Source organism: Tachyglossus aculeatus, chromosome 2 (genome assembly GCF_015852505.1).
Source record: "Tachyglossus aculeatus isolate mTacAcu1 chromosome 2, mTacAcu1.pri, whole genome shotgun sequence".
Classification (NCBI taxonomy): Eukaryota; Metazoa; Chordata; class Mammalia; order Monotremata; family Tachyglossidae; genus Tachyglossus; species Tachyglossus aculeatus.
The window spans coordinates 93,204,209-93,226,035 of record NC_052067.1 but is presented as its reverse complement, the minus strand read 5'-3'; the positions used below and the strand labels follow the sequence as shown (position 1 = coordinate 93,226,035).

The 21,827-nt window shown below is 43.6% G+C and overlaps 1 protein-coding gene and 1 non-coding gene across 3 annotated transcripts in view; one reads left to right on the top strand and one right to left on the bottom strand.

Annotated features, from left to right (window-relative positions):
- Positions 1-21,827, top strand: part of NKAIN2 (sodium/potassium transporting ATPase interacting 2) — a 1,260,259-nt gene that overhangs the window by 893,887 nt on the left and 344,545 nt on the right. The gene's annotated exons all lie outside the window — the stretch shown is intronic.
- Positions 5,596-5,733, bottom strand: LOC119924570. Its single transcript, XR_005449275.1, has one exon. It is a non-coding gene; the product is annotated as a small nucleolar RNA SNORA7 (small nucleolar RNA).

Sequence of the window (21,827 nt, the reverse complement as noted above, 5' to 3'; positions counted from 1 at the left end):
TGGAAGTAAATTCTACCACCATTTCTTCCCTTAATAATAATAATAATTAATAATAATTTTAATAATTAATAACATAATGATAATGATAATAAAGGTATTTGTTAAGCGCTTACTGGGTACCAGGCACTGTACTAAGCCCTAGGGTGTATACAAGCAAATCAGGTTGGACAGTCCCTGTCCCCATTTTACAGATGGGGTATCTGAGGCCCAGAGAAGTGAAGTGACTTGTCCAGGGTCACGCAGCAGACATACATTTAAATAGTGAAGTGTATTGCAACCAGGGAATGAATTGCAAGAAAATAACTAGATGAATTTTAACCACTCAGTCAAAGACAGAAATGTCAAGAACAGTTTTCTCTACTTCCGTAGATTATTTTTTGACTGGTCAATATGCCTAGATATACCATAGTTTCAGAATCAACTATTAATGAACACAGGGTTTACCACAATCTAGACAGGAGGCCAATATTTATCAGAAGTAAAACTGCCAATGGGCCATTTCTCCCCAAAGACCATCTTACCCTTTTGGATCCGTGACATCCCAGAGCTCCCGTTTCTGTTTTGTCCTCTGGCATAAAGGGGAACTGTATCATCCTCCTGGCTTCTCAACTTTGAAAGACCGCAGGATTATGACCGCCGAGAAGCGGTTTATAGGAATCGAAATTTTTTGGTCTGCAGGTCTAAGGCAGTCGCAACTGCTTTCACCAGCTCAAACCCTTTGAGTCTCTTCACAAGACTTCAACAGTATCAAGGATAAATGTACTTCTAATGGTGACAGTCTGTGGTCCTCATTTAGTTTGAACCACAGGCCTGATGGACACAAATTCGTATGGAGTGAGTTTTGTTCTCCAGAGCCCTGAGGAGGGTTTATGCCATTCTCTAGATATGCTGAACAGGAAAAAAAAAGCTCTCAGAGTTAAGTTGATCTTCCTGCCAGCAATTTCTTATAAATATATCCAGTTTTCTCTTTCAGATTTCAAGTCTGTAGAGGTTGCTGTGGTCCTTTATTCTAAATTTGGCCTGAAACAGACCCGTATCACTCCATATAGTGCTGTAATATTCACAGACTGAAGAAACTGCGTCCTCCCACTCACCAGAATGGGCCTATTTCAATGGGTTTAGTGAGTTGTGGAATTTATTAACGGGTTAGATGCCAGATAATCAGATTGTACACATTCTCTAGCTCATGTGGGCCTTCCCATCTAAGAAGTAGGGAGAACAGGTACCTTCTCTCCATTTTACTGATGAGAAAACTAGCCCAGATTGATTGTGACTCAGCAAGGTCAACCAGCAGGATAATTAGCTAAGTGACTCAGTCAAGGTCACATAGCAGGCTCGTTTCCAAATTGGGATTAGAATTTGAGGCTTCTGAATCCCATTCCCATATCCTTTCCTCCAGACCTCGCTTTCACCTCAAATCCCAGTTCCATCATGTGTGCAAACTCTTTGGACTTTCAATTTCTTTTCTTGCTACTGTGTGAAATTTGTTTTAAAAAAATACCTTATTGTTCTGTGAGGCCTAGGCTAAAGTCAAAGAATGAATAATCTCTGTGCTGTGGCTTTTAGGGGACAATGTAGATGCCACTTTTCTGGAGATGGAATAATCTCTTTAGATTACTGGGGTATCCCTGTTTGGAGGCAAGGGGATGGACTATATGACTTTTTAAGATTCCTTCCAGCCTGATGATTCTACCTGTGATTGCCATTTCTAACTCTTCATCGTTGGATCTGATTATATGAGATGAAAAATAGCTGTTAGTTCATTCAGTCATTTTTACTGAGTGCTTACTGTGTGCAGAGCACTATACTAAGCACTTGGAGAGTACAATTTGGCAACAGAGACAATCCCTACCCAAAAATAGGCTCATAGTCTAGAAGCAAACCTGTTCACCTACTTCTTTCCTCCACGGATTGCATAAAACCAGTGACGATGTTTTGTTTTATCGTTTTTTGTGCTTGTTTTTTAATTTTGCAGTGGGACTGGTCTGGCTATTACTCAAAACATTGCACAGGCTGGTTTGTCAAGTTTCTGTCCACATAGTATCTTAACTTGTGAACTATAAATGCTTTACCCCGAGCTCCCTGGTTTCAGCTTTAGCCAGATGTGATCTGATTTCTATTATGAAGAAAAAAATGAAAATAGGCACTTTATTTGAAATTACATTAACATTTTTTTTCACTTTGAAACCAAGCCCTCTAACTGACTTTTGGGCTTGCTCACCTCCTTCTGAGTATGAATTGTCATCAATAGAATAAATAACTCTGAAGCAGACATCCTTAGTGAGAGCAACAATAGCATTAATAATAGGTTTTTCTAATGTTTCTCAAGACTGAATCCCAACACATACCCTTGAAGCAATTTAAAAAGAGAGCTTGAAATTATCTGGAGCACCAAGCTGGTCACTTGTCAAGAAATAATCATTTACTCATCCTCCCTGGACCTTGTCCATTCTATCCAGTGGATTTGCTACCTTTGCCCAAATTAAGTGGCATTATTAATTTTTTTTTGAATGGAAAAACCACATAATAGGCAATAACACAAACCAAAGGAGCCACATTGATCCATAATACTTGGATAGCTTATATCCAGGGACCTCTAGTGTCTCCTCTAAAGGTTGTTGAGTAATTGCCCCAAGCGACTATAAAATGAACCTTGGAAAAAATGTTGCTGTATCAGTGGTATTTACTGAACACTTACTATTTTACTTTCTGTCTCCTCCAGTAGACTGTAAGCATCTTGTGGGCAGGAATTGCATCTACCAACTCTACTGTATCAACTTTTCCCAAGTGCTCTGCAAACAGTAAATTCTAAATAGATATAATTGTTTGATTAATAATAATAATTAATACTACTACTAATAATGATTGTGGTATTTGTTAAGCACTTACCATGTGCCAGGAACTGTTTTAAGTACTGGGGTAGATGCAAGCAAATCAGGTTGGACACAGTCCCTGCCCACATCAGGCTCACAGTCTTAAATCCCTTAAATCCCTAGAAGCAGCGTGGCTCAGTGGAAAGAGCATGGGTTTTGGAATCAGAGGTCATGGCTTCAAATCCCGGCCAGCTATGTGACTTTGGGCAAGTCACTTCACTTCTCTGTGCCTCAGTTCCCTCATCCGGAAAATGGGGATTAAAACTGTTAGCTCCCCGTGGGACAAACTGATCACCTTGTAACCTCCCCAGCACTTAGAACAGTGCTTTGCACATAGTAAGTGCTTAACAAAAACCCTCATTATTATTATTATTACTTTACAGATGAGGCCCAGAGAAGTGAAGTGACTTACCCAGGGTCATACAGCAGAGAAGTGGAGGAGCTGGGATTAGAAGAATCCTTCTGACACCCAATCCAGTGCTCTTTCCACTAGTCCATGTTGTTTCTCTATTGCCTTTCCGTATGCAGAGTACTGTACTACACACTTGAGAGAGTGCAGTAGTGTTGGTAGACATAATCCCTGCCCATAGGAAGCTTACAGTCCAGAGGGGAATCTTAGCCACGCAGACTGGGGCTGGAACTCCTCAGCAGATATGGTTCCAGACACCATGAAACAGCAGTGTTTTTTGGATCTCAGTAGAAGTAGCTAGATGCCCCCAGAACACAAGATCACCCATGTGGTTTTGTTTGGCTCAGTCTCCCAGATCATCCTTATGGCAGCAGCTGGAAATAACCCTTGTCCCAGGGGTACAGGGTGGGAAGACTGTGAGGGTTTTGCTTTTTGTTTTGTTCTTTGCCCTCCACCTGGTGCTTAGTAGAAAGCAGAAGACTGAAGTTGCTCTGAAGTTACGTATCCAACTCCACGCCACCGGTGTCCCTCAGGTCTTGGGCCACGTGGAGGCTTAGAGAAGCAGCGTGGCTCAGTGGAAAAGATCCCGGGCTTTGGAGTCAGAGGGTCGTGGGTTCAAATCCCGGCTCTGCCAGTTGTCAGCTGTGTGACTTTGGGCAAGTCACTTAACTTCTCTGTGCCTCAGTTACCTTGTCTGTAAAATGGGGATGAAGACTGGGAGCCCCGCGTGGGACAACCTGATAACCTTGTAACCTCCCCAGCGTTTAAAACAGTGCTTTGCACATAGTAAGCGCTTAATAAATGCCATCATTATTATTATTATCATTATTAATTCACCAATCAGTAGTTATTGATTGATTTACCATGTGCAGAGCACTATACTAAGAGCTTGGGAGCGTACAATAAAAGGGAGTTGGTAGACCCAGTACCTACACTCAAAGAGCTTCAATCTAGAGAAGCACCATGGCTTATTGGAAGGATCCTGGGCTGGGAGTCCTGGGTTCTAATCCCGGCTCTGCCACTTGTCTGCTGTGTGACCTTGGGCAAGTCACTTCTCTGTGCCTCAGTTACCTCATCTGTAAAATGGGGATTAAAAGTGTGAGCCCCACGTGGGACAACCTGATTACCCTGTATCTACCAGTGCTTAGAACAGTGCTTGGCACATAGTAGGCACTTAACAAATACCATCATTGTTGTTTATTATTATTATTGTTAGAGGAAGCATCATACATTAAAATGAATTACAGGTAGGAGAAATGGTGGCGTTTAAGGCTTTGTAAGCAGTGTGGCTTCGTGGTTAGAGCCTGGGCCTGGGAGTCAGAAGGACTTGGGTTCTAATCCTGCCTCTGCCACTTGTCTGCTGTGTGACCTTGGGCAAGTCACTTGACTTCTCTGAGCCTCAGTCACCTCATCCGGAAAATGGGGATGAAAACTTTGAGTCCTATGTGGGACATGGACTGTGTCCAACCTGATTACCTCTTATTTACCTTCGCGCTTAGTACAGTGCCTGGGACATAGTGAGTGCTTAACAAATGCCACAGTTATTATAATTATTTGGTGCTATAGGGTTGGGGGTGGCGACTGTCAAAGTGCTTAGGGGGTTTTGGCCCAAGTGTGTAGGCAATACAGAAGGGATTTTAGACTGTGAGCCCACTTTTGGGTAGGGACTGTCTCTATATGTTGCCAACTTGTACTTCCCAAGCGCTTAGTACAGTGCTCTGCACACAGTAAGTGCTCAATAAATACGATTGATGATGATGATGATGGAAAATAGGGTTGGGGAGATGAAATGGTCAGAGAAGACTTTTTTTTCCATGATATTTGTTATGCACTTACTATGTACAAGACACAGTACTAAGCGCTAGTTAGATACATGATAATCAGTTTGGACACGTCACGTTCCACATGTAGCTCACAGTTTTCATTCTCATTTTACAGATGAGGTAGATGAGGCACAGAGAAGTGAAGTGACTTGCCCAAGGTCACACAGCAGACAAGTCACAAATCTGGGTTTAGAACCCAGGCCTTTTGGACTCCCAAGCCAGTGCTTTATCCACTAGGCCTCTTGAAGAAGATATGATTTTAATCTTGTCTTATGCCATCAGGTGGCCTCCGACCCATAGCGACACCATGGATACATCTCTGCCAGCACGCCCCGCTCTCCATCTGCAGTCATTCTGATAATATATCCATAGAGCATTCTTGGTAAAAATATGGAAGTGGTTTACCATCGCCTCTTTCGATGCAGTAAACTCGAGTCTCCACCCTCGACTCTCTCCCATGCTGTCTGCTGTCCAGTGTAGGAGAGTTTTGACTCATAGTGGATTGTCTTCCATTTTCTAGCCAGTGCCCAAGCTAGGAGTGAAATGGATATGCCTCTGCTTGACTTTCCCTCCCATAGTCAAGACTGGTAGAATACTGGAAACTCTCCAGGTGTGACCCTGAGAGGGACATGATTTTAGCAGGCCTTAAAAATGGAGGGAATGGTGGTCTTTGGGATAGGAAGGGAGAGGGGAGGACATGGACAAGGGGTCAACGGTGAAACAAACAAGATTGAGGCACAGTGAGGGCGGTGATGTTAGAGGAGTGGTGATGTTAGAGGAGTGAAGTTGTGGGTTTGGTTGAAGTGGTAAGAGCAAGAGCAAGAAAAGGTAGGGAGAGAGATTGCTGAGTACCTCAGTGGCAGCAGATATTGGCCTAGGATTCCAGAAGCAGTGTCACTCTCAGAGAATAATAATAATAATTATTATTATTATAATAATGGCTTTTGTTAAGTGCTTACTATGTGCCAAGCACTGTTCTAAGCACTGAACACTGGGGGGGATACAAGGTGATCAGGCTGTCCCACATGGGGCTCACAGTCTTAATCCCCATTTTACAGATGAGGTAACTGAGGCCCAGAGAAGTTAAGTGACTTGCCCAAAGTCACACGGCTGACAAGTGGCATAGCAGGGATTAGAACCCGTGACCTCTGACTCCCAAGCCCCTGCTTTTTCCCCTGAGCCATGCTGCTTCTCTGAGAAGCAATGTGGTACAGGAGAAAGAGCACTGAACTGGAGGGATGGATGTATTATTATGAATAATAACAATGGCATTAAGGGCTTACAATGTGCTTACAATACTAAGCTCTGTGGTGGATATAAGCAAATTGGGTTGGGCACAGTCCCTGTCCGACGTAGGGCTCACAGTCTCAATCCCCATTTTACAGATGAGGTAACTGAGGCAAAGAGAAGTGAAGTGACTTGCCCAAGGCCACCCAGAAGACAAGTGGGGAAGGTGGGATTAGAACTCATGATATTCTGATTCCCAGGCCCATGGTCTAACTACTGTACGATGCCTCGGACACGAGTGCACTGGGTTGGTTCCCCTCCTGATTGGCTTGAATCAGCTGTATCTGAGCATTCCCAAGACCGACATCAGGAAGGCTATACCCACTAGGTGAAAAGGCAGGGAATCCCAAGGCCTGTGGCCAAGGAGCACTGTCTCAGACCCAACAAGCTAAATTGGCCTAGTGCTCAGCATGGGGAGTCAGGAGACTTGAGTTCTAATCCTAGCTCTACTTACCTGCTGTAGGACCTTGGTCAAATCACTTACCTTCTCTGTGCCTCAATTGCCTCATATGTTAAATGGGGATTGATCGAATTGCAAGGTGGCCTACTGGATAGAGCATGGGCCAAGGGAGTCAGAAGGACCTGGGTTGTAAGCCCAGCTCTGCCACTTGTCTGCTATGTGACCTTGGGGAAGTCACATAACTTCCTGTGCCTCAGTTACCTCATCTGTAAAATGGGGATTAAGACTGTGAGCCCCATGTGGGACAGGGCCTGTGGCCGACCTGATTAGCCTGGACCCATCCACCAATTAGTACAGTGCTTGGTGCATAGTAAGTGCTGAACAAATGCCATTAAAAAGTCACCTGTTCTCCCACCCTATTAAACTGTGAGCTCCATGTAGGACAGGGACTGTATCTGACCTAATTTTATTATTTTTACATCAGTGCTTAACAATGTTTAGCACCTAGTAAGTGCTTAAAAATACCACTATTATTATTATTACATTCAACTGATACCAGAGGATTGATACAACTGTTTTAAAAGTGATTAAAATTAATAGATACGGAACAGATAGATACATGAGTGCTCAATTGGCTTTAAGGGCACCATGACCAGAAAGAGGAGGGAAGTAGCAACATTTCTAGCAAGCATCTTTTTGAGGCTAGACCATGTGACTTGACTAAAGCTCTTTCTGCATATTTCCAATCAATCAATCATATTTATTGAGCACTTACTGTGTGCAGAGCACTGTACTAAGTTCTTGGGAAGTACAAGTTGGCAACATGTAGAGACAGTCCCTACCCAACAGTGGGCTCACAGTCTAGAAGGGAGAGACAGAGAACAAAACCAAACATATTAACAAAATAAAATGAATAGAACAGATATGTACAAATAAAATAGAGTAATAAATATGTACAAACATATATACATATATACAGGTGCTGTGGGGAAGGGAAGGAGGTAAGACGGGGGATGGAGAGGGGGAGGAAGGGGAGAGAAAAGAGGTGGATCAGTCTGGGAAGGCCTCCTGGAGGAGATGAGCTCTCAGTAGGGCCTTGAAGGGAGGAAGAGAGCTAGCTTGGCAGATGGGCAGAGGGAGGGCATTCCAGGCCCGGGGGAGGACGTGGGCCGGGGGTCAACGGCAGGACAGGCGAGAATGAGGCACGGTGAGGAGATTAGCGGTGGAGGAGCGGAGGGTGCGGGCTGGGCTGGAGAAGGAGAGAAGGGAGGTGAGGTAGGAGGGGGTGAGGTGATGGACAGCCTTGAAGCCCAGGGTGAGGAGTTTCTGCCTGATGTGCAGATTGGTAGCCACTGGAGATTTTTGAGGAGGGGAGTAACATGCCCAGAGCATTTCTGGACAAAGCCAATCCGGGCAGCAGCATGAAGTATGGATTGAAGTGGGGAGAGACACGAAAATGGGAGATCAGAGAGAAGGCTGATGCAGTAGTCCAGATGGGATAGGATGACAGCTTGAACGAGCAGGGTAGCGGTTTGGATGGAGAGGAAAGGGCGGATCTTGGCAATGTTGCGTAGCTGAAACCAGCAGGTTTTGGTGACGGTTTGGATGTGAGGGGTGAACGAGAGAGCGGAGTCGAGGATGACACCAAGGTTGCGGGCTTATGAGACGGGAAGGATGGTAGTGCCGTCAACAGAGATGGGAAAGTCAGGGAGAGGGCAAGGTTTGGGAGGGAAGACAAGGAGTTCAGTCTTGGACATGTTGAGTTTTAGGTGGCGGGCAGACATCCAGATGGAGATGTCCTGAAGGCAGGAGGAGATGCGAGCCTGGAGAGAGGGGGAGAGAGCAGGGGCAGAGATGTAGATTTGGGTGTCTTCAGCGTAGAGATGATAGTGGAAGCCATGGGAGCGAATGAGGTCACCATGGGAGTGAGTGTAGATCGAGAACAGAAGGGGACCAAGAACTGAACCTTGGGGAACCCCCACAGTAAGGGGATGGGAGGGGGATGAGGAGCCTGCAAAAGAGAATGAGAAAGAATGACCGGAGAGATAAGAGGAGAACCAGGAGAGGACGGAGTCTGTGAAGCCAAGGTTGGATAGCGTGTTGAGGAGAAGGGGGTGGTCCACAGTGTCGAAGGCAGCTAAGAGGTCAAGGAGGATTAGGATAGAGTATGAGCCTTTCCAGATCACAGGTGTGCATAAGCAACCCTCATTTATGATAAAGTAGAGCTAAAAGACTCTGAACCTGCTCCTTGTACCAAACTGGTATTGATCAGTGCAGGGAATGGACAAATTCCATAAACCCTCTCCTTAACAGTGACTGCTCAGTGGAATACAATCATTACCGGTGGTATTCACTGAGTGCTTACTATGTGCAGGGTACTGTACTAAGCTCTTGGGAGAGTACAGTACAGCAGCACTGGAAGACACACTCCCTGACCACAGTGAGCTTATAGTCTAGAGCAATGCACTATATTCATTCATTCAATCATATTTATTGAGCGCTTACTATGTGCAGAGCACTATACTAAGTGCTTGGGAAGTACAAGTTGGCAACATAAAGAGACGGTCCCTACCCAACAACGGACTCACAGTCTAGAAGATGTATTAATATTATTATTAATAGAAGAATATTCAAGGAGATGATCATGTACTCAAAGTGCTGAAGGCAAATTTTACAGAATTTTAGAGGAAATTGAAAGAAGCCCTGGCTCACATATGAATTAGAACAAAAACCATAGGCTTATCTATGTTTTATATTCTGTGCATTCAGTATTGGAAATCATGCTTTATTTCAGTCTCCCAGTGCATCCTTGAGGTTCAAGTGGCATTTGATCTTCTTCAATAAGAAGAGCATTATGTTGCTAGTCTAAAAATCAATGTATTGATATGAAAATGTTTTCTTCAGAACAGACCAAGAAAAGGCATCTAAATATATTTTAACGCCTAAATCATCTCATATTGTCATTCATAATGGTGTGCAGAGTACTTTCTGAGGTGGGAGTAGGGACCCAAAAACCCTTATAATGGAAATAGCTCAAAGGAAGGCTCAAAGACAGTTTGGGGCCACAGACCATGATGCTATATAATGCTAGGTTGGAGGTGGGTTGGGAAATGGGCCATTTTCTAGATTTGATTAAATTCATGGGTGAGTGGCCCACAGTGAGTTGCTAGAGGGAAAGATAGGGATGTAGAGGTAAAAGTTGGAGGTATAAACTCTCAAACCTTTGCTTCATGAAATGGAATAGCTTAGCTGAATAACTAGGACCAAAGTAAGCAATCTTTATTCATTCATTCATTTGTATTGAGCATTTACATTGTGCAGAGCACTATATTAAGCACTTGGGAAAGTACAACACAATGAAAAACAGTGACATTCCCTGCCTATAACAAACTTACAGCATTTAGAACAGTGCTTGGCACTGTAAGTGCTTTACAAATACCATTATTATTACAGTCTAGAGTGGGGAGGCAGACAAATACAAATAAATTTATTTTACTTGTACATATCTATTCTATTTATTTTATTTTGTTAGTATGTTTGGTTTTGTTCTCTGTCTCCCCATTTTAGACTGTGAGCCCACTGTTGGGTAGGGACTGTCTCTATATGTTGCCAATTTGTACTTTCCAAGCGCTTAGTACAGTGCTCTGCACATAGTAAGCGCTCAATAAATGCGATTGATGATGATGATGATGCAGATATATACATAAGTGCTGTGGGTCTGGGAGGGGGGAAGAGCACAAGGAGCAAGTCAGGACAACACAGAAGGGAATGGGAGATGAGGAAAAGTGGGGCTTAGTCTGGGAAGACCTCTTGGAGGAGATGTGCCTTCAATAAGGCTTTGAAGCGGGGAGAGCAATTGTCTATCGGATTTGAGGAGGGAGGGTATTCCAGGCCAGAGGCAGAATGCGGGCTACGGGTCGGCCGCAAAATAAGTGAGATTGATACACAATGAGGTTAGCACTAGAGAAGTGAAGTGTGTTGACTGGGTTGTAGAAGGAGAAAAATGAGGTGAGGTAGGAGGGGGCAAGGTGATGGAGCAGTGTGGCACAGTGGAAAGAGCATGGGCTTGGGAGTCAGAGGTCATGGGTTCTAATCCCACCTCCACCACTTGTCAGCTGTGTGACTTTGGGCAAGTCATTTAACTTCTCTGGGCCTCAGTTGCCTCATCTATAAAATGGGGATTAAAAGTGAGAGCCCCACGTGGAACAACCTGATCATCTTGTATCCCCCCCAGCTCTTAGAACAATGCTTTGCACATAGTAAGTGTTTAACAAATACCATTATTATTATTATTATTATTAAAGCCCGTGGTGAGGAGGTTTTGTCTGATATGGATGGGAAGGGCCACCACTGGAATTTTTTGAGGAGTGAGGTGACATGTCTTGAATGTTTTTGTAGAAAAATAATCTGGGTGGCAGAGTGAAGTATGGACTGGAGTGGGAAGAGACAGACGGCTGAGAGGTCAGCAAGAAGGTTGATGCAATAATCCAGCTGGGATAGAATGAGTGATAGTACTAATGTGGTAACGGTTTAGATGGAGAGGAAAGGGTGGATTTTAGTAGTGTTGTGAAGGTGGGACCAACAGGATTTGGTGACAGACTGAATATATTGGTTGAATGAGAGAGAGGAGTCAAAGGTAATGTCAAGGTTATGGGCTTGTGAGACAGGAAGGATGGTGGTGCCATCTACAGAGAATGGGAGGCCTTTGAGTGGGAAGATAAGGAGCTCTGTTTGGGAAATGTTAGGTTTGAGATGACAGGAACGCATCCAAGTAGAGATGTCTAGAAGGCTGGAGGAGATGTGAGACTGGAGAGAGGGTGAGAGATCTTGTATTTAGAGTGACCCAAGGAATATGTGGATTTAGAAATGCAGGCCAGAACCCACATGAGAGCTCTGTGAAGGCCCCAGTGGGAGATCAGTCAGTCGATCAATGGTATGCATTGAGTGCTTACTATATGTAGAGCAATGTACTCAGAGCTTGGAAGAGTACAAAGCAACAGAATTAACAGACACATTCCCTGCCCAGGAATCTTGGCCACAATGGATTCCCAAACAAGATTATATCCAAAGACAGAATTTAATCAGAACTACCAGTTGGAACTATCAACAGAAAAATACCGAAGCCAAGGTTTTTAAATTGGCATTTAAACTCACTGAAATTCAAAACCAGTCACCGTGTGTTTGCCACAAGGCTGCCTGTTAACTTTGCTTGGGCAATTAACTGGATGAAAGGGTTTGGCTTAACAAAAACCCAAATTAACTCTTCCTACCTTCCTTTTGACCCCAGGTATAACATAAGCGAGACAAATCTCCTTACGATATAGTCTCAACAAGGAGCAGATTCCCAAATTTGCAGCACAGCATCACAAGAAGCTGCCACTGAATTTCTTCTCCCTTTCCCTAAGGGAGAATTCAGGCTCTCCCTCTGGACAACTGGACTTTCCTAATATTTGCAGAGGAAGCAGTTTCTCCCACCTAGAGTATCCCGGTAGCTTTTGGGAGTGCAGGTGAAACCAGCCTTGCAGCCAGGTGGAGTTTGTAGTGTGTGCTAACCACTTGGCAATTCTCTAGTTAGATCTAATTTGAACATTTGAGAAATTTGCTGCTTCATCTGTGATCTTGCCATCTAACACGTTAGGTGAAACAGGGATAGTGCTTTTCAGTCTATTTTCTCTAAGCTCCAACAAATCATTCAGACCTGTTGATGATGGTGTTCTAGACTAAGGTTTGGGCAGGGAGTGCATACCAAACACTTAGTACAGTGCTCTGCACACAGTAAATGCTCAGTAAATGCAATTGACTGACTGACTATCCTTCACCATTGGGATGGGTGACCAGGAGCGTGTACATCATGCAGTCATGTAGCATCATGCACTTGGAAGAAATGGCCACTCACAAATGTTTCAAGGAAAATTGCATTCCTTAGGTATCTGGTTTGGTGTCTTTTTCTTCTGGTGAATTCCAGCCATCACTGGGTCTCGGCATTTCTGGGGATAATGGCCTTGGGCAGGAACAATGTCTGAAATCACTATCTTTCTACAGAAACATTCAGGGCATGTCACACCGCTCCTCAAAAATCTCCAGTGGATGCCTATCTGCTTCCATATTAAACAAAAACTAAGGTCCAGTGTCCTCTGTCAGAGACCAAATCCTAGGTTGAGTGGACTATTCACGAGATTAAAAATGGCATTATTTGTGGTCTGATGTTCTTTTGTCAGCTTGGTAAGCAGACCTTTCTAGTTCCAGAAAATGAATTGCCCTTAAAATGTGAAAACCTTAAGTGTCAATGCTATTTTTACTTTGAGGTGATGTTGCCATAAACGGATTGGCACCTTCAGTGCAGTATGTTGTCATCAAAGGTTACACTATTGTCATTTTCCCCACTAAGGGAAAGCCAAGGGTGTGAGTTATTGAGCAGGAATGCCTCAGCCAGTCCGTCAGTCGGTCAGTCATATTTATTGAACGCTTACTGCGTGCAGAGCACTGTACAAGGAGCTTGGGAGACTACAATATAACAGTATAACATACGCATTCCCTGCCCACAGTGAGCATAATGAACGGTCTCGCCTGATAGGACTGAAACTAACTTGGATCCCTAATTAACATCCCTAAGAGCCCAAGGTGATTAATCACCATTAGATAACTCTGCTAGGAGTTCCCCCAAGGAAGAATTGCCATCTGTCCCCCATACTTAAATAGGAGAAAGTGGTACATGGAAGAAATGACCACTCACAAATGTTTCGAGGAAAACTGCATTTCTTAGGTATCTGGCTGGTGTCTTTTTCTTCTGGTGAATTTCAGCCATCACTGGGTTTTGGCATTTCTGGGGTTTATGGCCTTAGGTCTTCCTGCAGGAACAATGTCTGAAATCACTATCATTCTACAGAAACATTCAGGGCATGTCTCCCTGCTCTCAAGAATCTCCAGTGGTTGCCTATCCACCTCTGTATCAAGCAAAAACTCCTCACCATGGGCTTTAAAGCTCTCCATCACCTTACCCCCTCCTACCTCACCTCCCTTCTCTCCTTCTACATCCCAGCCCATGCACTCCACTTCTCTGGTGTTAATGTTCCCACTGTGCCTCCATCTCACCTAACAGCCAACCCCTGGCCCACATCCTACCTCTGGCCTAGAATACCCTCTCTCTCAAATCCGCCAGACCATCACTCTTCCCTCCCTTCAAAGCCCTATTGAAGGTGCACCTCCTCCAAGAGGCCTTCCCAGATTAAAGCCCCACTTCTTAGCTCCCCCTCCCTTCTGTGACACCACTACCTGCTCCCTTTTCTCTTCCCCCCACCACCCCCATCTCTTATGTATATATATATATATTCTATATATATATATATACGTATATATATATTCTATATTCTATATATTCTATATATTCTATATATATTCTATATATTCTATATATTCTATTTATATTGATGCCTGTTTACTTGTATTGATGTTTGACTCCCCACCTCTAGACTGTAAGCCCATTTCGGCAGGGACTGTCTCTATTGCTGTATTTTACTTTCCAAACACTTAGTACAGTGCTCTGCACACAGTACTTCATAAATATGATTGAATGAATCAATCAATCAATCAAGCTGCTCAGTAGAGCATCGTTTATGGGCAGGAAACGTGTCTGCTAATTCTGTTCTTTTGTACTCTTCCAAGTGCATAATACAGTATTCTGCACATAGTAATCACCCAATAAAGACCATTGATTGATTGATTAAAAATCTAAGCCATAGTAATCCAAGAGTTGCTGAATGCAGGTATTCATGCCCAGTAACAATAATGATGGTATTTATTAAGCGCTTACTATGTGCAAAGCACTGTTCTAAGCACTGGGGAGGTTACAAGGTGATCAGGTTGTCCTACGTGGGGCTCACAGTCTTAATCCCCATTTTACAGATGAGGTAAATGAGGCCCAGAGAAGTGAAATGACTTGCCCAAAGTCACACAGATGACAACTGGCAGATCCGGGATTTGAACCCATGACCTCTGACTCCAAAGCGCATGATCGAAGAAAAAATACAAACGATTGTAAACCATCTTTCCAAATTACCTGGGCATTGTAAGCTCATTGTGGGAAGGGGATCTGTCTATTTATGGTCATATTTTACTCTCCTAAGCGCTTAGTACAGTGCTCTGCACACAGTATGTGCTCAATAAATATAATTGAATAAATGAATACTTGATGATAAGCCTAAATAAAATTTAAGTAACGAATCAATCTGTAATGATAATAATAATAACAATCGTGATATTATTTAAATGCTTATTATATGCCAAGCACTGTACTAAGTGCTGGGGTAGATACAAAATAATTAGGTCCCAAATGGAGCTCACAGTCCGAATAGGAGGGAGAACCGGTATTGAATCCCCATTTACCAGATGAGGGAACTGAGGGCCAGGGAAGTTAAATGACTTGCCCAAGGTCACATAGCAGGTAAGTTGTGAGCAGAATTAGAACGCAGGTCCTCTGACTCCCAGGCCGATGATCTTTTCGCTAGGTCATGCTAAGAAGTCTTGCATGCAATCTGTACTGGCTTCCCAGAACTAAGCACTCTCACAGAATTCTGTTATGATGATGATGACGATGGCATTCATTAATCACTTACTATGTGCAAAGCACTGTTCTAAGCGCTGGGCAGGTTACAAGGTGATCAGGTTGTCCCATGGGGGGCTCACAGTCTTAATCCTCATTTTACAGATGAGGTAACTGAGGCACAGAGAAGTTAAGTGACTTGCCCAAAGTCACACAGCTGACAGTTGGCGGAACCGGGATTTGAACCCATGAACTCTGACTCCAAAGCCCCGGCTCTTTCCACTGAGCCATGCTGCTTCTGTGATCTAAGCAGCATACTATCCAACCATGCAGTGACCACTAGCATCAGTGTCTGAAACCAAACTTATCTTCCCACACAAATCTCTTCTCTTCACAGTTGACAAAATCACCAGCCTCCCCTGCTTTTTAAGTCAATGACCTTGGCAATATCCACCTCCCTTTCTTTCAACCTCCATATTCAGCCTGTCGCCAAATCCTGTTTATTTTTTTCTTCCACATTTCTAGAATCCACCATTTTTCCTTCATTCAAATGGCTAATGCACCAAGCTCATGTAACTCCTATTCCAAAAATAAACAAATAAATTGAACTCTCTCTTGAACCCAGGGCTCCCACCCAATTAGCACCCCATCTCCCCTCTACCATTCCTCTCCAAACTCTTTGAGTAAGTCATCTATACTCACTACCTCCACTTCCTCTTTTCCAAATCCCTACTTGAACCACTCAAATCTGGGCATGCCCAATCACTCTATTGAACCTGTCCTCTCTAAAGTCACCGATGACCTCCTTCTCACCAAATATGATGGCCTCTCCACCACCCTAATCCCCCTTGACCTTTGGGTTGCCTTCAACGTTGAGCTACCCCCTTCTCCTGGAAGCACTCCCTAACCTTGGCTTCACTGAACACTGTACTCTCCTGGCTCTCCTCCTATCTCTCCGGCTTCTTCTTCTCAGTCTCTTTCACAGGCTCTTCCTCTGCCTCCCACCTTCTAACTGTGGGAGTCCCCTAAGGCTCGGTTCTGGGTCGTCTTCTATTCTCCATGAACACTCACTCCCTTGGATAACTCATTTGCTCCCATGACTTCAACTACACGGATGATTCCCCAGTCTGTCTCTTCAACTCTGACCTCTCTCCTTCTCTACAGCCTCACATTTCCTCCTGCTTTCAGGACATCTCTACTTGGTGTCCTTCTGACCCTTCCAACTGAACACGTCCAAAACAGAACCCTTTGTTTTCCCACCCAAACCCTATCCTCCCCGTCTTTGCTATCACTATAGGCAATACAACTACCCTTCCTGACTCCCAAACCCATAATCTTGGCATTATCCTTGACTCAGCTCTCTCATTTAACCCACATATTCAATCTGTCACCAAACCCTACTGGTTCTATCTTCACAACATAGCTAAAATCTGTCCTTTCCTTTACATCCAGTCATATCCTGCTTTACAGCACCAGCCTCCTTACCTCACTTCCTGCCTCATGTGTCTTCACACTCCAGTCCTTAATTCACTCTGATGGCCAGATTGTTTCTTGAAAAAAAAAAAAAACCCAAAGAGCAAACAAACAAAAAAACATTCATTCTGTGTCTCCCAACTCAAGAACCTCCTGTGATTTCACATCCACCTCCACATCAAACTGAAACTTCTTACATTCCTATAGTCGGCTTTAAAGCACTCATTCAGCTTGCCCTCTCCTACTTTATTTAATTGATTTCCTACTATAACCCAGCCCACTCACTTTTATTCATATCCATCCATATCCATACTTATATCCATATCTATAATATATTTTATTGTCTGTCTCCCCCTCTACACTGTAATTTCCTTGTGGGCGGAGAACATGTCTACCAATTCTGTTGTATTGTAATAATAATAATGATAGTATTTGTTAAGCATTTACTATGTGCCAGGTGTACTCTCCCAAGTGTTTAATACAGTGCTCTGCACATAGTAAGCACTCAACAAATACCATTGATTAAATGATCGATAGCCACCATACTGGTTGAGACTCTTGAGGCACTTGTCCAGCACTTAGAACAGTGTTTGGCACACAGTAAGCACTTAACAAATACCATCATTATTATTATTGACTGTCCCAGTTGAACTATTATCCACAATTACTTTAACTGTCTTTTCCCCTGCTTGGGTCATAAGCTCCTTGAAGGCCAGGATAATTTATACTGATTCTAAAATTCTCCCAAGTGCATAGTACAGAATTTGTACACAGTAGCCGCTTAATAAATACTACTGATTGTTGATTAATAGAGAAGAAAATAGAAAAGCAATCCAAGAAGGCCAGCAAATCAGAGGCTCTCACACAGAGTGTCGTAGCAGTGTGGTATTAGGTTACAGACCGAAGAAGTCTTCAGAGCTTTGGTGCTATTCAGCCTTTTCTATTGCTGTGCGATCTGGACTCCACTCAGCAGCCATGTCCAACTCCTCGACCATTCCTATCAACGTCACTGTCCTCAACACCAAATGGCCAGATGAGATCATAAATCACAAAATACAAGACCAAAGTCAATCTCTTAACACTGAAGCTTTGCTCACTCCAAACCCAGCTGCACAGGGTGGACAGGAGAGGAGAGTGGACTGAGAAGGAGCTGAAATGGAGGGTGAAGGAAATGGTGAAGCGAACTTCAGTCAGTGCTTAATCTCAGCTGAGAACTGTGAGTCGGCTGCCTCAGGTAGACCAACACAGTACACAGCAATCGAGAAAGGATCAGGCCCCTTCAAGCAGAAGCAGTGTGGCCTAGTGGAAAAAGTACAGGCCTTGGAGTCAAAGGGCTTGGGGTCTAATCCCAACTCTGCCACTTGTCACAAAGCAGATAAGTGACCTTGAGCAAATCACTTAACTTCTCTCTGCCTTAGTTTCCTCAACTGTAAAATGGGGACTCAGTACCTGCTCTCCCTCCTACTTAGACTGTGAGCCCCATGTGGGACAAGGGACTGTCTCCAACCTAAATGACCTGTACCTACCCTAGGGCTTAGAACAGTGTTTGACGCTAACAAGCACTTAAAAAATACCATAAAAAAGCAGGACCATCATAAAGATCATCAGGATGCAAATGTGCTAATATTGCCAAGTGCTGGGTTCCACATTCATCTTTTTCAGACACACACACACACCTCCCCACTACTCCCCCCGACCATGGATGAATTTTATTGTCAGAGGCATCATCTTTGAGCAAGTACCTTATAGTCCCTCTAGACTATAAGTGCAGGTTAGTGTCTGCTAATTCTATTGCATTGTACCCTCTCAAACACTTAGTACAGTGCTCTGCACACGGTAAGCTCTCAGTGAATACTATTGATTGATGAAAGATGACAGAAATTACTTTCTCACCCATCTTTTTTTCCTGACTCTATCCTTTTTCTTGGGTATTGAAAGTAAGAGAAGGGAGTTAGTATGTTTGAGTAGATAGGGTGCTGACAGATTGGATATCCTCTGGCAATTGTGCTGAGTGCTTGCTACTTTGAGAACTGACTCATATGGAACTGATTCCCATAGCTCACCCCAGAATATTTTGATCAAATAATAGTGTTTTTCCAGCCTGCATTTGGTGGACTGTGTGGTACCTCGCTTAGTATAGAAGCAGCGTATCCTAGGGAGAGAGCAGGAACCTGGGAGCTAGAGGACTTGATTCCTAATCCCTGCTCTATTCATTCATTCAATTGTATTTGTTGAGCGCTTACTGTGTGCAGAGCAGTATACTAAGCACTTGGGAAGTACATGTCGGCAACATATGGAGATGGTCCCTACCCAACAAAGGGCTCACGGTCTAGAACGGGGAGGCAGACAACAAAACAAAACATGTAGACAGCTTGACTAGCGAGTGAAAGGCAATCCACTACGAGTCACAATTTACCTGTGCTGGGCAGCAAGGGCACGGGAGAGGTTTGAGGCTGGAGACTCAAATTTACTGTGTGGAAGAAGGCAGTGGTAAACCACTTCCATATTTTCACCAAGAAAACTCTACGAATGCACTACCAGAACGACTGCAGATGGAGGTGGGGCGTTCTGGGAAAGGTGTGTCCATGGAGTCGCTATGGGTCAGAGACAACTCAACAGCGTATGACAAGACAAGATCCCAGTTCTTAGTACAGCTCTTAGCATGTAGTAAGTGCTTAACAAATTCCACAATTATAATTATTATGGGAGCATTAAATAAGCACCAGGGAATGGGGTAGGCTTACCTCAAAGAAGTAACCTAGAGAAAGGAATCTGTTCTAGAAAAATAGGGTAGCAAGGAAAAAGAACTTACCACTTTAAAATGATTGAGTAGTAGGAGTTTATACCTCTTGCTCTGGGAAACGTTTACTGATAGTAGTCCTTTGGTTCAAAAATGATGTCGATGCAGAGACTGCAATTCATTTACATGGGTGTCTTTCGGGGAAAATGTCTTGTACGATTGCACATTTCATTCATGGAAATACAGATGGACACCTTTGCAGCTCTCTTCCCATTTGGTTGAATTGCTCAGATCATCATTGTTATGATCATCATCAATGGTACTTATTGAGCGCCGTGCCTAAAGTGTTGTATTAAGCACTTGGGAGAGTTCATAGATTTGTTGGACCTAGTCCCTGCCCACAAATAGCTTGCACTCTAGTGGGGGATACCAATATTAATATAAATTAATAAATAACATAAATGATTAGATTCCCATGGTTAAGAGGGAATGGGATGTCTTTTATCTGGCAGGACATGTGCTTGACTTGTTTTTACAGTATTGTTGATGGTTTGACCTGAGTCATCCACAATTTCTCTCCTGCTTCGAGGTATGACAGATGGATGCAGGCTCTGAGCACAAAACAGGATATCCCTGAGGCTCTCAGATTGAGAAGATCCTTTCCAATTCAAAGTGGAAAGTAAGGGAAAAGTGAAAAATCCAAGAGGCATCCCACAAAGAACAACAGTAGCAAAGAAATTGATTTCATCCTTCCTCTGAATAAGGAGGCAGACTGGAGTCACAGAACAGCAGTTGTTTCAGGCTCAGGTTCACCTCCGCGCAGATTTGAAGACCTGATAACAGCAGTTGTCTGACTTGAAAAAATCAATCAATCAGTGTACTAAGCACTTGAAATAGCACAATTCAATGAAATTGGAAGACAGGATCCCTGCCATCAAGAAGCATATAAAAACACCCTCTGTCAGTGTGGCTCAGTGGAAAGAGCCATGGCTTGGGAGTCAGATGTCATGGGTTCTAATCCTGGCTCTGCCTCTTGTCAGCTGTGACTTTGGGAAGGTCACTTTACTTCTCTGTGCCTCAGTTACCTTACTTATAAAATGGGGATTAAGACTGTGAGCCCCATGTGGGACAACCTGATTATCTTGTATCCCCCAGTGCTCAGAACATAGTAAACACTTAACAAGTACCATAATTAATTAATTAATTACTACTTCGATTGAAAATGAGTTCTCTGAAACAAAGTTCCTCCAAGCTCCATTTCTCTGAATCTTTCATCAGATTGGACAGAGTCTCCCAGTGCTTGCAATTAACAATAATATTATAATTTTAAAAATAATAATATTCATTAAGTACTTACTATGTGCCAAGTACTGTGCCAAGGGTTGGGGTAGATTACAAGATAATCAGGTCCCATCCCACATGGGGATCACATTTGAAGTAGGTGGTAGAACAGGAATTGAATCCCTGATTTGGATGTGAAGGAACCGAGGCACAGAGAAGTTAAGTCACTTGCCCAAGATCACACAGCTGGTAAGGGGAGGAGCAGAGATTAGAACCCAGGTCTTCGGACTCCCAGGTTTATGCTCTTTCCATTAGGCAACGGCTTTTCCCAAAGCCACATTCAGCCAGTTCTTACGCAGCAAGTGATACCCGACTTTCTCAGTGATGAATTCTCACACAGGGTTCCAGTTGAAGGGGAGACAATATGGACCTGAGACTTGTAGATAGTGAAGGAGCAGAGTGGAGAAATTTTTAAAACCAACACTTCTCTTGCACCAGCTAAGAAGCCAGAAACAGGGATTCCTGATCCTTAGAAATTCCCTTTTTTCATAGGATCAGTGTGGAAGGAAGCTTGTCGTTTCCAATCAACAAATATTGGCAACCACAAGTAGTTCAGTAATGGTGGTGCCAGTTGCAGGGAAAGAGTGAGACAAGGAAAACAGGGAATTTTAGATAAATGTATCCCCAAACATATTCCCATATTAACTAAGAGGCATGGGGCAGAGGAAGTCCACCTTTCCTGGGCTAAGTCGGCGTAGGAACATGGAGGTCAGTAGAAAAAGAACAGAGAGGGGACCAACCTTCCTTGCTGCCCTTTGAGGGCAAGAACCATGTCCATTCTGATTGATTTTCTCTTCCCCAGCTTTTAGTATGGTGCTTGGCACATAGTGAGCAACTAACAAATATTATTATTATTGTATTTGCTAATAATAATAATGATGGCATTTGTTAAGCACCTACTATGTGCAAAGCACAGTTCTAAGCACTGGGGGGATACAAGGT